At 34.6% G+C, this 17,464-nt stretch overlaps 1 protein-coding gene and 1 long non-coding RNA gene across 4 annotated transcripts in view; one reads left to right on the top strand and one right to left on the bottom strand.

Moving 5' to 3' along the window:
- Positions 1-17,464, bottom strand: part of LOC127867563 (uncharacterized) — a 74,080-nt gene that overhangs the window by 18,582 nt on the left and 38,034 nt on the right. The window lies entirely within an intron of this gene.
- Positions 1,941-17,411, top strand: LOC127867567 (uncharacterized). Its single transcript, XR_008043559.1, has 3 exons — positions 1,941-2,077; positions 11,566-11,702; positions 17,231-17,411. It is a non-coding gene; the product is annotated as an uncharacterized LOC127867567 (long non-coding RNA).

The following is a 17,464-nucleotide window of genomic DNA, read 5'->3' as shown; positions in this document are numbered from 1 at the left end:
ATGTTTACAAAAAATATAACTGGTGGTGTCATCAAAGGATGTCTATTTGTGGTATAAATAAAGTTATTAGGTACCTATGTAATTATAAAATTATCACGTTCATTTTCAAATAAAAAATCAAAGACAGGATAAAGAGAAAGTTTTCACAGGTTTCAAGTAATTAAGGTAAGTGTTGTTGCTCAATTGTTAAAGTGTGTATATATGCTGGTGATATTCAATATGTAAAACCATACCAACATTATTTTTTATGTAAAATTAAATAAAAGTATAAAAGTTTAAATGTTGTTGTTAATTGGTCTAATTATTTGAGGAATGTGTCACTTCTGAAGAAGGACCCATTTGGTTTGGGATGTTTACTAAAAAAACATGACATTTCACACCTGGCATAGGTGAGGAATGTAGAGCTGTTGACCACCAGACAATGTCATTAGTCTTCATTAGAGATACTGTAACCATTGCATAAGGTTCATTTCATTTTAGCTTTATCATTTTATTTTTGCTATTGGAAATAAAACAATGTATGAATGTGAACAAAATTTCAATTCTTATTCATATTGAGAATTTTTATTTTATTTTGTACATGTACATTTAAAATTCAAATTTTTGGTTCTTTACAATTGAAACAAAATTAGAAATAACTACTTCTGTGAACAATTTCGACTTATAATTCTATTTTTTAATTTGCTACAGTTTAGATTCAAATATAGATTCAAATTTTTGGTTCTTAACATTACATTATGAATTGCAATAACAAAATAGATGTAACATATAATTTAGAAATATTTTACTTAGTAAGAACTGAGTTACTAAGTTACTCAGTTTTATTTAACTTTTTTTTTGGTTCTTAACATTAAATTATGAATTTCAAAAACAAAATAGATATAACATTTAATTCTGCAATATTTTACTTAGTAAGAACTGAGTTACTAAGTTACTCAGCTTTATTTAACTTTTTTCCACATTTTTAAAACTTTTCTGATAGCAAGAAATAAATGATTCAGTACAATGAATTGCAATGTTATAGTAGACAATATTTGTTTAACTCAAATTGACTCAATCAACACTTGTATTTGCACAGGTAATTAATGCCCATTCATACTGCTATGAATGAATGGACAACACCTACACAATATATAGGTGGTACATAAAGTCTCAAAGTGGTACATAAAGGGACTGGTACATAAAGGGACTGGTACATAAGGGGTCACACCCTTCCGTAGTTACAAAGAGGTTAAATTTTAGATTAACAAGTATCTAGACACGCCTCGTGTTCGCCCATTTTCACCAAGGAATAATTAATCAATTTCCCTTGGAAAATACACATTTAGATCAAATAAAGTCCATGTACATATTGTGTGTGTGTGTGAGTGTGTGTGTAAATGGTGGAAACCCACTACCCGCCTTACGTTACACACCAAACAACCCACTACATATTGGCAACTCACTACACAAAACCTGGTAGTGACTTTGACATTTTGCTTTTTCCTGCTAAATTTGACATTTACTTAAAAATAAATGTATTTTGACCATGGAATTGACTTGGCGGTTTGACTTGACTCGTTATAAACCCAAGGTAGTATAAATATGCATGAAATATAACCATTTATAACTAATTCAATCCGTTTACACCCAATAGAAACGCAAATATTCATATATATAGCGAGAAATTGAGTGCTTTTCGGTTTCCACATGAAGTGCTTTTCGGTCGGTAATTGCCGATATTTTCCATTTTGGGCACAATGTAGTATAAACATACAATCATATAACCATTTATTACTAATAAAACTCGTTAACATACACTAAAAACGATATATTGCATATATATAGAGAGAAATTGAGTGCTTTTCGGTGCTTTTCGGTTATTGTATGGACCGGCTAAACAACTTTGTTGCAGACTTAAATGTTTAGTGCAATAGGTAAATTTACAATTTTCCATCAGGTTCTTCTTCTTCCATGTGATACAATCATGTCTGCAATGAGACCTCAAAGAAAGAATTTCAAGAACTTGAGGCGATAAGTGGGGCGGACTTGTTTCTAAAACGGGATGAAGAAGTGTTTCCAGGCACCCAGAAAAAAGGTATGTGCATCAATGAAGGAAAGCATTTAATTGTGTGCAGATTCATCATATAGACAAGTTCATTGTTATATAGACGAGTTGATTGTTATTGCTTACAATCAGTTTTTCTCGCATGCACAGTCACTGGTTGGCAAAAGCGCTGGTTACTGATGTGGAAAATATATGCAGTTAGTCATGTTTTCATCAGAAAATAAGTAAGAACTTCTAAAATGAATGCGAAAACACAATAAATGAATTTAAGAACTATATCACACCACACCATAGTCTTTGGAATAATTGTATTGTTATTTTTTTAAAGGGGCCTTTTCACAGATTTTGGCATTTTTTAACTTATTCATTAAATGCTTTATATCTATAAATGTAAACATTGGATCGTAAAAGCTCCAGTAAAAAATCAAGAATAAAATTTAAAAAAGGAAAAGAACATAGCCCGGACTAGGTTTCGAACCAGTGACCCCTGGAGTCCTGCCAGAGTCCTGAAGTAAAAACGCTTTAGCCTACTGAGCTATTCCGCCGAGTACACATAGCTGACGTATTTTATACCTTATATAAGCAATCTTCGTAGTTTCACAAAATTTAACGACAAAAACAGAACTCTCCAAATTATTCAATCGTTTCGCGTTGCAACGCTTTATAATTTTTAGGTTTTAAAATCGTCAAAAGATGCATATAATGGCTATATAAGACCATGGTAAATGTTCAGTATTACTGTTTTCTCACAAATATCATAACTAAAACGAAAATTTGCGAATCTGAAACAACTTTTTTCAATTTTGTCAATTTACCAAAGCGTGAAAAGATCCCTTTAAATAATTAGCCTAAATGATTGAGGTTCACCGTCCATTGGTCTTCAACTTGGAAGCCCTGTCAAATGTTTTGTGCATATTAAAATCGTAATTGTACGTCTAATGTTTAAAAATAAATGCGTAAACCTTCATGAAAAAGCCGTATTTATCTGGAGCTCTGTTAGTTTAAATATACTTGTAGTTCAGTGTGTATTTGTAATACACAAATGTAGGATGTAAATTAAAGAGTAAAATGAACTCTAGTGGAGTGTAACCTGCGTTGGGTTCATCTTTCGTTTTAAGAAGACACAAACTCACTAACTATTCCTTCCAGCTGAGAAACCCTAAACCTATTTGTAAGATCTGGTATTGAGGCAATTTACACAGAGTGTGCCAGTATTTTCTATTCTTACTGCCATAACAGATCTTGGGCCACACTTTGTTTTGTCACATATTTTCGCGACCTTCAAAATATACTTTCTAAATTTGCGTACTTGTTGACGTCAATCCCCTACACAATTCACTCCATACATTAGACACACACGCCATCACCATCACATGGCATACCAAATACCACTCAAGTCTTAAGGGCTTAAGGTGTTAGGTTTTGCACCTTTTTTTATCACTGTTGATTTTCCTGAGTGGATTGAGTAACTCGGGTAAGCTATCAATCTATTTCTTTTTAATCCCCCACGCATGGCCATAATGTATCAGTATTGAACATTATTATAAAAGAAGAAGAAGAACTTACAAAAGTCAAATAATTCATCATATTAAAATAATTACATCAATATAAAACATTATTTTATCCTTCAATGGACAAATAAATAAATATATATATAAATTTGGCGCATTGTAGTACACATATATACATATGTAGCAATGATTTCATCATTTATGTGTCAACAACTTACTCGATCAAAATAAATACCACTGATGTACAACAGGGATGGCATATTGACCGGTCAATTGAGAATTGACCTGGCCGGCGGTCAATATCCGGTTAAAACCGGTCAATACTGGTCAATATTGGTCAATACTGGTCGATTGAAAATTGTAGCATTTAAACATGACAAAGGAAGAATTTAAGCTATTCTATATTAAATCAATCATTGTTCTGTAATTGATAAACTTTTTTTGAGTTAGTAAAAGAAATCTTTAAAGCTGTAAAAATACTTCTTTATTATTTATGGAAACAGTCTCAAATACAAAAGAACTAAGGCATACATGCCAGACGTCCCGATCTGGGCGGGACAGTCCCGCTTTTGGGCCCTTTGTCCCGGCGTCCCGATACGAGACGATTTGTCCCGACATTCGTTAAAAACAATATAAGGTCTATAAGTTCCCCCAAAAAATCGCTTTTTGAGCTTTTTCTGGCTAAAACTTATCATCGCTAATCCCTTTATTGCCCCCAATTAACAACCCACTTCTACTACTCGAGTGCACTTGTGTTGTTTTTGACACCTTATCAGCGATTTATCGGCAACTTATTGATTGAATCAGCATTCACACCATGGTGTTTTTATGATAGGGGTCGCTAATTGCTATCGAAAGATGTATCGTACAGAAATTAACGCCACCTGCGTTTGTATTTCATTGCCCAATCAAGTCCAACAATACTTTTATTTTGTGTATTATACAACCTAAGGTGATAAATCCTGTCAAAACACCGATTTTGTACATCAAACAAATTGAATGATGACCAATATACATTGATGTTTTCAAAAATAACCTTTCGTTTTCGACTGATTTTCAGAAAATAGTTTGTACATATTGCATCAATCTAAATTTAGAGTCAATTTACGATTGGTTGAATAAGAACAGTTATCGATGCACTCACATCGTGTCACGCGATTTACATATGTTCAAGGGGATATCCCTGTACCAATTGGATGTCAAATCATTGGGCATACAGGGATACCCCTCATTTTAATTTATGGAGTGTGTTTACTCCCGGAAAATGGAGAACGTCAGTGTTCACGAAATTCTGAACACACATTTATCGTCAAGATTGGGCAGAAATTTAGAGTTTTTGTAAGTAATATACTAACTGTTGAGTATATAGAAAAGGTGAAATGATTGATCGTTTAAGGTGTCCCGCTTTTTGGTAAAATGTCCCGACAATAGTTTATGGAAAGTACCGATTTGGACACGAAAAATTATGGCATGTATTACTAAGGCAATATCTTTATCTCAGTGTATCACATCTGTTACTGAAGTATTATTGCTATTGTAGTTACCATAGTATTTCACTGATCTATTGATAGATCTATTTGATAAGCTGATGGACAAACAGAACTCTTGTGGTTTCTTGGGTCATTAATGATCTGGCCCCTAAGCCTTTATTGGTAATAAAATGCATGCTCTGATAGTGACAATGAAGAAAATCTGCCCTTAGGCTATTTCATTTCACTCAAACAAAATGAGATAACTTGCTATTATTGTTATTAATTTAATAGTTACTTCTAACTTGTCTCCTTTCTATATTGAGAGGGTTATCATATTTTAAAGTTCAAATGGTCTTCAAATGAATAAGCAATCAAAGTTCTTGATTTTGGCAACAAATAATGTTTACAATTGTGGGTCTACTCTAGACGCGTCTTTTCAATAATTTCTTTCTTTTAATAATTATTTCTTTCAATGTTTTTTTTTTTAATTGTTGCCGGCCTAGCTACGCGCAATTTGCGTACTTTGGGTTCGACGACAAACTATCGAATCAATCGAGGTTTAAAGTTTTAATAGATCGATTAAGGTATCTGAAATAGAAACAATTAATACATGCAATTAGGTATATAATCAAGATAATATATGTATGCATTCAAATGAAATACACATTAATAATGACTAGCGTTGCATGGCGGTGTGAATATTACTCGCAATAAGTTATTTTAATAAATAACTAATAAACACAACCGTAACCGTCAGATGTCTTAAATAACAATACAAACAATTGACAGATAAAATAAACAAAAGATTCAAATAAGTTACCTGCAGGAATATAAAATGTCCTACACAAATAATATAATGTTTCAATCAAAGATTGAATGGCTGTCTGAAGCAACCTTCAGCAAACATCTGAATAAAGGAGGGAAAGTGTATGATTGGTTGTTACGTGCACGTGCTAAATTAGGTTAAATTCAACTATATGTTAACTATAAAATAACTAAGACTACAGACTTTATATCAGAGTTACCTAAAACTACTCGACATGAATAACAAATAACTCACTAACGATAAATATGAATTTATACCCTGTGACATATTCCCCCTGCTTTAGAAATGTCGTCTCGACATTAATTTATATATGTTCTATAAATTTATAGAACTCGCGGTGATAAAACATATACGTTCATCACGTTACTACTTCCAAAGTTTGCAATAACACAAACACATGTTATCAATGATAAGTTTTATTATAAAACATTCAAGTACAATAACTTGCACATTTTTGTTCGTAATAACACAAACAAATGGTACGTATCCATCATAAATTTTATTATACAAACATTTAAGTACAAAATATGGCAATTTTTATAAAGACACATATTCACATCATTTTTTTTTAATAACTATTACTTATGCCACACTTCAGTCTATTAGCAAACACTTCACATTATCATATCACTGTTAGTCTTAACCGTTCATAGATAACACGAACCCGCAACATAGAAGTTCGGCGCTTTACATTGGCGATTCGAGCGACGTACACTACCGTCGTCATAGTTGTCACGTGATTGTGTCCGTCGTTGCGGTATAACGTATCTCGGAGCTTTTTGCTCTTTATTTTGATGTTGCTCCGTTATTCCCAATGGCAGCAACAAGTTTCAGTGGACACGACGTATACGTTTGGAGTGAGGTTGATCCTTCTTGACGTCATACACGGGAATTTCAGTATTTGGCTGGTCAATTACCACATATGGCACATCTTCCCACTTGTCAGCGATTTTCTGTTTCCCGCGTTGAGTCACATTTCTTACTAAAACCAAATCACCTGGAATGATTTTAGTGGCTCTAGCTTTAGTGTCATATACCCTCTTACTTTTCTCTGCATTTTGAAATGCGTTCTCTTTCGCACGACTATACGCAGTCGCCAATCTGTCGCGAAAATTGCGGCTGTACTCATTCTGGAACACCGTCCCATTATCGTTCGACGGTAAATCGAGTAGTGCGTCGATCGCTAACCTTGGGTGACGTCCGAACATTAAGTAGTACGGCGAATAACCAGTACTGGTATGAATTGTGCTGTTGTACGCATGAACCATCGGTGCAACTTCTAGTCGGATTTCTTGTCCTCCTCGAGTGTGGACAACATGTGCAGCAATGTCTGGTTAAATCTCTCTGTCATCCCATTACCCATAGGGTGATATGGAGTTGTTCTACATTGTTCAATTCCAGCTAACTTGCACAGTTCGCTTATAAGGCCAGACATAAAATTGGTACCTTGATCACTGTGTAAACGCGCCGGAAAGCCGTAATGCACAAAAAACTTCTCAAACAAAACTTTCGCTGTTGTTCTCGCTGTCTGATTTGTCGTTGGGAACGCCTGCGCATATTGCGTAAAATGATCGGTGATAACTAAAATATGCTCGTATCCACCTTTTGATTTTTCTAAACTCAAGAAGTCTATGCAAACAAGCTCCATTGGTGATATGGTTGTAATGTTCACAAGAGAACTAATTTCGGCTGGAGTTTTGCTTCTTATGCATCGGGCGCAATTACTAATCTTGTCTTTTACAAAGCTTTCCATGCCAGGCCAAAAGAATCTTTGTTTGAATAATGATAGTGTCCGATCACGTCCTTGGTGGCCGAGGTCATCATGCAGGCTTGAAAACACTATCTCCCGTAATGCTTCTGGCAAAACTAATTGGCTGTACTCCTGCTCACATATCTTAGTTCTTCGGTATAAAACCCCATCCTTCAACTCAAGACTGGGCCAGTGTCTGCTATATTTCAAAACACGGTACATGAGTCTGAGGAAGATGATACAGAAGGTCTTGTGCCAGCTTGTAATTTATGAATAACCTTGGAAATTACTGGGTCGGCCAGCTGTGACTTTCTCCAATTGTGAGAACTCAGGGCGTATGTTTGCAAGACATCTTCTGGAACTTGATCACAAGCCTCAGGTTTGTCTTTTACAGGTGCGGATGTACTGAAACAGTAGGGCGCTTGTTCAATCCCTGCTGTTACGGCAGTTGTAATAGCAGCTATTGTTTCTGGTTGCACTACCATCCTGCTTAACCCATCTGCGTCGGCGTTGTTTTTACCTGCCCGATAACGTGTCGTAAAGGTGTAGTTTGATAACGCAGCAAGTCATCGTTGCCCTGTCGCGTCCAACTTAGCACTTGTTAGCACGTAGGTAAGTGGGTTATTGTCCGTTATGACCTCAACTTCCGCGCCGTAAAGATAGTCGTGAAACTTTTCCGTCATTGACCATTTCAACGAAAAAAATTCCAACTTGTGCGCAGGATAATGCTTCTCTAACGGTTTAAGTGAACGGCTTGCATAGGCTATGACCTTTTCGTGGCCGTCTTGGCGTTGATAAAGTACAGCACCCAATCCCTTTTTAAAAATTCTGTCCTCAGAATCAGCATGTATCTGGAATGTTTCCTCCATCTTCTTAGTCAACCAACTAAGTTCCTCATCTATTGAATCCATGTCACTTTCATAATCGTTGCCATGGTAATCATCAGTCTTTAATCCAACAGTTTATCCAACAGCACCATCAACATCATTATCATGGTCAATTTCAGTCCTCCTTTCATGTTCATTTCTTTACAGTTGTGCTGTAATCTTTCTCCAACAGTTTCTCTTCTTAATTGTTTATGCTTAACATCATTTGCATCATTCACATCGCCATGTTGGGCTGTTTTGTTTTCTATTCTCATCTTTATCAATTCATCTCTTTGTCGCTGAATTTCACGAATCTTTGAGTCTCGTTACGTTATTTTATTCAGCATTTCAATGTCCTTTTGACTTTTCAACTCTTGTTCCTTTAATGTTTGTTGTTCTTTATGTTTCTCCCTTCTTTGTCTCCTTAATTCTCTATCAGAATCCATTTTCAAATAGTTATATTCACACTCATACCAATTTCACACTAAGCACTAAGTTATGATATTGATCCGAACCATATGCAGATATCAAAGTCTTCTCTTTAATTCACTTCTCTTCACAATATTCTTTGCACTTTACAACACAAAACAATTCATTCAAAACTAGTATGTAATTAGTATTTGTTCAACTTCACTCACTCTAGATTCAATTTCATAATGTCAACCAGTAATATTAATCACTTGTCGTTAATATTACTTTCAATGCAACAATTCACAATTAAAACTAATCTCCCAGTGACTATTTCACTTCAGTCGTACGCACTAATCTTTAATAACACTTTATAAAACACACACTTCAATTTCATCAACCTTTAAATTCACAATTCATAACTTCAGGTTTACAACAGTTGCCTTTCTTTTCAACTCAAAATAATACAATATACATGTAATACAACACTAAATCACTAACTTCAATAGTGACCAATACATCTAATTCAATTTTAACACCTATGTATAATAGTAACCTTACCTGTCATATAACACAATAATGAATAACAAATAACTCACTAACGATAAATATGAATTTATACCCTGTGACATTATCAATGGAAAATAAAATATTGTTTCACTTTTTTGTTAAAGAAATCCAGGCAAGAATACATGACAAGTAAGGGTTGTGTCAAAGGTGCGCTGTAAGGCCCTATTATCAGTTTTGGGTGCCCTAACCTGTATAGGTGAGAAGACTGTGAAAGACTGTGGAGACAGTGGGGCATGAGGAACAACTAATACACAGTAATTGACAGGTTCTTGTTGAATCAAGCACAGAATTTTCTGAGCATTCATAATTCGTTAGAATTGAAAAAAAAAAATCCAATCGACTAGAAAAATCCAATTGACTAACTTGACTCATTTGCACAATTTTGAGAGATTGGCCTACAGATAACATGAATAGGTATAAAATAGTGGGTATTAATAGCTTAAGACATTATTGGCAACATGTCTGTTTAATTTATATTATCAATATTGTTTAATTAAGCATGGAATATTAATCAAAATTGGGGGTAAAGTTCAATCGACCAGTAATGACCAGTTTGGGAGTATTGACCGGGGCTGTTCTAACCGGTTTTAACCGGTAAAAACTGCCAGTTAAAACTGGGGGCGGTTGATTGGTGCCAACCCTGATGTACGATGAGCCTTCTATGTTTGTATTAAGGATAATTTTGAAACTAGAATGATCGTAATAATTATATAACATGCTTACAAGGTCATCCTTATATATTAAAAAAAAAACAGAAAGATACAGGTTATCTATACTATATGAGTGATGATGGTGATGATTATGATGATGATGCAGTTGATGATGATTAAAAGTGCAAGCATTCGCTGATTGCATTAAAACATTTATGTTTACTGAACCACCATTTTATTGGATAAGTATTAGAAATATGCAAAAACTTATTGTCTTTTGTTTCTTCAATATTATAAAACTTATTCATTAAAATGAAGAAAGTGATTAAACAACGCACGACTGCATGCATTTTTCAAGGTTCAAGATACAAGTGAAAGCATTATTAATCTTGCTTATAATTACTGGACAATCGCCACCTGTTGGGAGGGGGGGCAGGCACTTTGGGTCACTAATGTTTATGACACCCATGTTAATAGTAAGTATCTGCCAAACAAAGGGCCACTTAAACCTCAGCACGAGTGTCGACGCTTGTGAACACATGCAAATCATTAGCTAAAAATTTCCCAAAAGGAAGGCATATTCCGTCAATTTTGTTCCAAAATTATTTGCAAGTAAACAAATAAAATGAGCACTTACACTAAACACTTAAAGCGAAAATGAATGTAAATCAGTATTTGAGTAGATTTTTTCTTTTGATATCAAGCAATTAAAACAACCTGTAATTCCCAATTGGAACATTTCACAACGGGAATTTTCCCAACTTCAGGGTTTTTCGCGCTAATTTTTTTCAATTGGCATGGTACAAGTACTTTTCCCAATTGGGGAAGAAAAATCACTGAAGTCAGAAAAACTCCACATGGTCATGTTACAAATGTAAATGACTGTGTTAAATTTTCAAAATTTCCTATATTTTGGGGAAAAAAATTACTTTATTGTTCCTTTATTTTCTTGGTTACGATGTTCACAGCCTGTTTTTTCCCCCAAGATGCGCATTTACAATGTACCTGGATGCTTACAAGTATTTTTCACCTATGCCAAATTTATTGGGATAATTCCTTTAAACCATAGACCCCTAAAAGGCGTTTTCACCTTATTAAACAGAGGCCTATTTCAGAATACTTCACAATTCCAAAAAGAAGTGTTTTTTATCACAATACTGAGCTAAACATTCTCAACTGGAATAAATAAATGAACACTCAAGAGTATAAATTTTCATGTATTTGATCTTTTATCTTGGGCTCAATAAAAATGCATGTGTGTGTTATCATAAAGATAATGGTCAAAGTACTGTGCCTATTTCTCAACCATGTTTATATTGTTTCTAAAATTTTACAATTTTGAGAAAATAACGTGCTTATTTTCACAAAATGATCAGACTAGGGTTTCATCACAAATTTGGGTGATTAACACCTGCCCTAGATTGTAATTATAACAATAATATGTTTTCATGTTCTTTAATTATAGGAAGATGTGTGCATACACATTCCCACATCGAAAAGGGGGATATTTTTCTGAAATATGAAGGGATGTTAACAAGGAAGGAGCCGATTGGAAATGACACATATGTGTTTGAATTCCGATTCAAAGGGGAAAAAGTGTTGGTATGTACAAATCTTTAACACAAATAATGTTTTTTCTGTAAACCCAGTATGGCCAAACATGTTCTTTTTCTGTAGTGTATTAAAATATGTTATTTTGTCATAGAAATTTATAAATTCATACACCATACTCTGATACTGTTATAATCATATTACAAAAAATATTGTTATGTGATGGTAATCGTTACTTAAAAATTATACCCTCACAAACAAAGTTTAGGTGGGATATCAGGCATTTCCCCAGGCGCTTTAAGCATCAGGGAGCCCTTGGGCCATAATCTTAAAAGACTTTAATTAATTAACGCACTAACGATGCTCATCAACTTTTGTTGCTGTGATTCTTCAACGTGTTTTTAAAATCATATAAAGACACTGTGGAATAAAAAGATTCAACAGCTTTTCAAGAATGTTAAGTTTAAATTTATATGTTCAATAATTGTACTTATTGTCTTACTTAAATTGTACTGTAAGATTTGATTTAGTACCTTAAAATTAAACAAGTTGAATGGTTTATATATATATATATATATATATATATATATATATATATATATATATATATATATATTTATATTTATATTTATATATATATATAAATTTGGAATCATTAGTGATATTATAGGCATTTTTCACTGTTGAACAAAATTGTGTCTTTGTGTCGTATGAACAAATCTGCATGAAAACTACATTTGGACTCAAATCGTACATCAAATCATTTCTGTCGTCAGTTGTCAAAACACCTATATACTGTTTGATTCCAATAATGTCGCTTTAATGGAATTACTATTTTTATATATTTGATTCTTCATATTTAATCGACTAAACTTGTTTTATTAGGGCATTTTTTTACTGTTGAACAAAATTGTGTCTTTGTGTCGTATGAACAAATCTGCATTAAAACTACTTTTGGACTCAAATCGTACATCAAATCATTTCTGTCGTCAGTTGTCAAAACACCTATATACTGTTTGATTCCAATAATGTCGCTTTAATGGAATTACTATATTTATATATTTGATTCTTAATATTTAATCAACTAAACTTGTTTTATTAGTAGTACAATTTTGCAGTAGCCCCCCCATTAATAGTTTTATTATTACTTTACGGTACCGCCCCTGGATTTTTTTCACGTCATTGTATCTTCGCCTGTCAATTACGTCATAACTCTTTCTCTGTTCCTGGGTACATGTAAGCTACATGCATAGGTCATTGGGTTTATAACGTTCAATTTTATTTATATTTTCTCTCTGATAGGCGTTTCTTTTTAGCTCATCTATTTTTTGAAAAAAAATTATGAGCTATTGTCATCACCTTGGCGTCGGCGTCGGCGTACGGTTAAGTTTTACGTTTAGGTCCACTTTTCTCAGAAAGTATCAATGCTATTGCATTCAAACTTGGTACACTTACTTACTATCATGAGGGGACTGGGCAGGCAAAGTTAGATAACTCTGGCGTGCATTTTGACTGAATTATGTGCCCTTTTTATACTTAGAAAATTGAAAATTTTGGTTAAGTTTTGCGTTTAGGTCCACTTTTTTCAGAAAGTATCAATGCTATTGCATTCAAACTTGGTACACTTACTTACTATCATGAGGGGACTGGGCAGGCAAAGTTAGATGACTCTGGCGTGCATTTTGACAGAATTATGTGCCCTTTTTATACTTAGAAAATTGAAAATTTTGGTTAAGTTTTGTGTTAAGGTCCATTTTATTCCTTAAGTATCAAAGCTATTGCTTTCATACTTGCAACACTTACTAACTATCATAAGGGGACTGTGCAGGCAAAGTAATGTAACTCTGACTGGCATTTTGACAGAATTATGTGCCCTTTTTATACTTAGAAAATTGAAAATTTGGTTATGTTTTGTGTTTAGGTCCACTTTATTCCTACAGTATCAAAGCTATTGCTTTCATACTTGCAACACTTATTAACTATCGTAAGGGGACTGTGCAGGCAAAGTTATGTAACTCTGACTGGCATTTGGACGGAATTATGGGCCCTTTATACTTAGAAAATTGAAAGTTTGGTTAAGTTTTGTGTTTTGGTCCACTTTACCCCTAAAGTATCATAGATATTGCTTTCATACTTGGAACACTCGCAAACTATCATAAGGGTACAGTAAAAGGACAAGTTGCATAACTCTGGATGTCATTTTTATGGAATTATGGCCCTTTTTTTACTTAGTAACTTAGAATATATGGTTAAATTTTGTGTTTCGATCCACTTTGCTTCTTAAGTATCAAGGCTATTGCTTTCAAACTTCAAATACTTTCAAGCTATCATGAGGTTACTGTACCTGGCAAGTTGAATTTTACCTTGACCTTTGAATGACCTTGACTCTCAAGGTCAAATTATTAAATTTTGCTAAAATTGCCATAACTTCTTTATTTATGATTAGATTTGATTGATACTTTGACAAAACTACTCTTGCCTGACATACCACAATAGACTACACCCAAACCGTCGCCTGTGCCCCCCCCCCCCGAATCCCCCCCCCTTTTTTTTTTTTTTTTTTTTTTTTTTTTTTTTTTTTTTAAGACCATCTCACAAATAACCACCACACCCTCACACTATACTCCCCCCCCCCCACCTCACCCCCCCAATTTTTTTTTAAACGGTTAAAAAACACAAATATTTATTTTATTATTTTATGATTGAAATACCGTCCAACCATCGCACCCAAGAATCCACCCCCCCACCCCCCCTTCCCGATTTTTTTTTTTCCTTTTTTTGGCATTTTGGAAGATAATGTAATAAATGTCCACACCCCCACACAATGCACCCCTCTTCACTCCACCCCTCCCTCCTTTGTGATTGAAAATGAGAGTCCCTTCACCTTTAAAAAGAAAATAGATGAGCGGTCTGCACCCGCAAGGCGGTGCTCTTGTTTTATTTAATTATTATTAATATAATGTTTAGCAGTCACATAAACAACCTAGCAATGTAATATGGAATTTTTACACCCATTATTGCTGCTTCTTCCTGTATTTGCGTGATGATTATCTGAACTATTAACTCAATGACGCTATATTTTTAAATCTTTTTCTATAAAGAAGAAATGTAGTTGACACTTGTTTGTAGTTTCATTTTATCGTTCGTCAAAAAGTTGTAACTCTGTTGCACCGGTATCTTCAATACCATTGAGTAATTCAATTGTAATTAAATTGAATGTGTTAAATTCCCTTTTATTATTGTTTGATTTGAGTTACAATGCTATGACATTAGATTTTATTTACACTTAAATGTATTATGAATATTGTTGGGCCAAGTGTGAGGTTGAGCGCTCTATAACCGGTTTAAACCCCCAATGCTTTGCATTGACCGTTCCAAGGCGGTGACCCCAGCTTTATTCATATTTTGTGTTTATGTTGGTTTTTATTGTGCTGTTTTGTACTGTTTGGGCAATCGGTCACTTGCCTTAAATAAAGGACCAACTAATTGTTTTTAATGAAAATTCAATACTGCTCCAGCAGCTGGAGTTTCGCTTCTTTATATTACATAGTGTGTGTGCCACTGTTGTGACTTGCATAGTTTTTATGTAAATGTAGTAACTTCCATGGTTTTTATGCCAGTGTAGTGACTTGCCTTGTGTGTATGCCAATCACATGACGTGCATAGTGTGTATGAAACTGTCAGGGCCAAAAAAACCTTCTTCGCAAGGGGCCTTTTTTTCTAACACTGAACCAAAAAGGCCCTTTCCCCTACAGAAATTTCTTTAAAAGCATGCATTTTTCTCAAAATTTCCAATCTACCTCAGTATTTTTCATTTCCCAAGCCAGATATTTGTGTCTTTTTTTCAAAAAAAAGACTGGCCCTTTCCCCAAAGTTGGTGTTTTGGCCCTGGTAGTGACTTGCATAGTTTTTATGCCAATGTAGTAACTTCCATAGTTTTATGCCAGTGTAGTGACTTGCCTAGTGTGTATGCCAATTTCATGACTTGCATAGTGTGTGTGCCACTGTAGTGACTTGCATATTGTATGCCAATGTAGTAACTTCCATACATTTTAGGCCAGTGTAGTGACTTGCCTTGTGTGTATGCCAATTTCATGACTTACATAGTATGTGTGCCACTGTAGTGACTTGCATAGTTTGTATGCCAATGTAGTTACTTCCATACATTTACATGTATGCCAGTGAACAAATGTAGTAACTTGCCTAGTATGAATGCCAATTACATGACATGGATAGTGTGTCTGCCACTGTAGTGACTTGCATAGTTTTTATGCCAATGCTGTAACTTCCATAGTATTATGCCAGTGTAGTGACTTGCCTGGTGTGTTTGTCAATTTCATGACATGCATAGTGTGTCTGCCGCTGTAGTGATTTGCATAGTTTTTATACCATTGTTAAAACTTCCATAGTTGTATGCCAGTGTAGTGACTTGCCTAGTGTGTATGCCAATTTCATGACTTACATAGTATGTGTGCCACTGTAGTAACTTGCATAGTTTTTGTGCCAATGTAGTAACTTCCATACATTTTATGCCAGTGTAGTTACTTGCCTAGTGTGTATGCCAATTACATGGCATGCATAGTGTGTCTGCCACTGTAGTGACTTGCATAGTTTTTATGCCAATGTAGTAAATTCCATAGTTGTATGCCAATTTCATGACTTACATGGTATGTGTGCTACTGTAGTGACTTGCATACTTTGTATGCCAATGTAGTCACTAACATACATTTCATGCCAGTGTAGTGACTTGCCTTGTGTGTATGTCAATTTCATGACATGCTTAGTGTGTCTGCCAATGTAGTGACTTGCATTTTTTATGTCAATGTTTCTTTCATAGTGTTATGCCAGTAATGGCAGTATAGTAACTTGCCTAGTGTGTGTGCCAATTTCATGACTTATATAGAGTGTGTGCCACTGTAGTGACTTGCATAGTTTGTATGCCAATTTCATGACTTACATAGTGTGTGTGCTACTGTTGTGGCTTGCATGCATACTTTGTATGCCAATGAAGTAACTTACTTAGTTTGTATGCCAGTGTAGTGACTCACCTAGTGTTTATGCCAATTTCATAACTTACATAGTGTGCGTGCCACTGAAGTGACTTGCATAGTTTGTATGCCAATGTAGTAACTTCCAGACTTTTTATGCCAGTGTAGTGCAGTGAAATCCAAACTAGGCATATTTTTACAGGACAGTAGGTCCTGTTAAATGGGAAAAAATACAGAACCTTCTCTTTTTTAAGACCTACCGGCTACAGAATATAAAAGTAAAATAACTTTTCATTGATGGGATCAAGGTGTTTATGATAAAAGAACATTTGCCAAAACAAAAGTAGCCGATACTTGTTTACCTAGGCTTCGCTTAGAGCGCATGTCAGTTAGGAGTCTGGTCAATACGGCCTAATCCGACGACAGCCTCGATAAATGAAAACGAGCTTTTTTGCACGCATGGACATTGACAGCGAAGATAATAACGGTTCGAATGACAATGATCATTATTATACATTACTTTTGCTCTTACAACCACACAAATTGATACCTGTATCATTTAATGATTATATTTATGATTATCTTGTTAAGCGACTAGGCCGCCATGGATTTGGACCGTCCTGACCGGCATTTGTAAGATGCACAAAAATGGACCAATCAGGTGCCCTTGGAAAATTCTGTCAGCAGAAAGAGCATTGGCACAGAAAAGCATGTGTATAAAGACACTATCGCTTTTTTGCAGCTCTGAAAACTTTCAGAGAAGTAAACGAAACTATACAATAATACAAACTAACAAATTGTTCTCTTTTTTTACGAACATTCGGT

This window comes from Dreissena polymorpha, chromosome 2, assembly GCF_020536995.1.
Source record: "Dreissena polymorpha isolate Duluth1 chromosome 2, UMN_Dpol_1.0, whole genome shotgun sequence".
NCBI classification, from domain to species: Eukaryota; Metazoa; Mollusca; class Bivalvia; order Myida; family Dreissenidae; genus Dreissena; species Dreissena polymorpha.
Note: the sequence above shows the minus strand (reverse complement) of the source record. Positions and strands in the feature narration are given on the sequence as shown.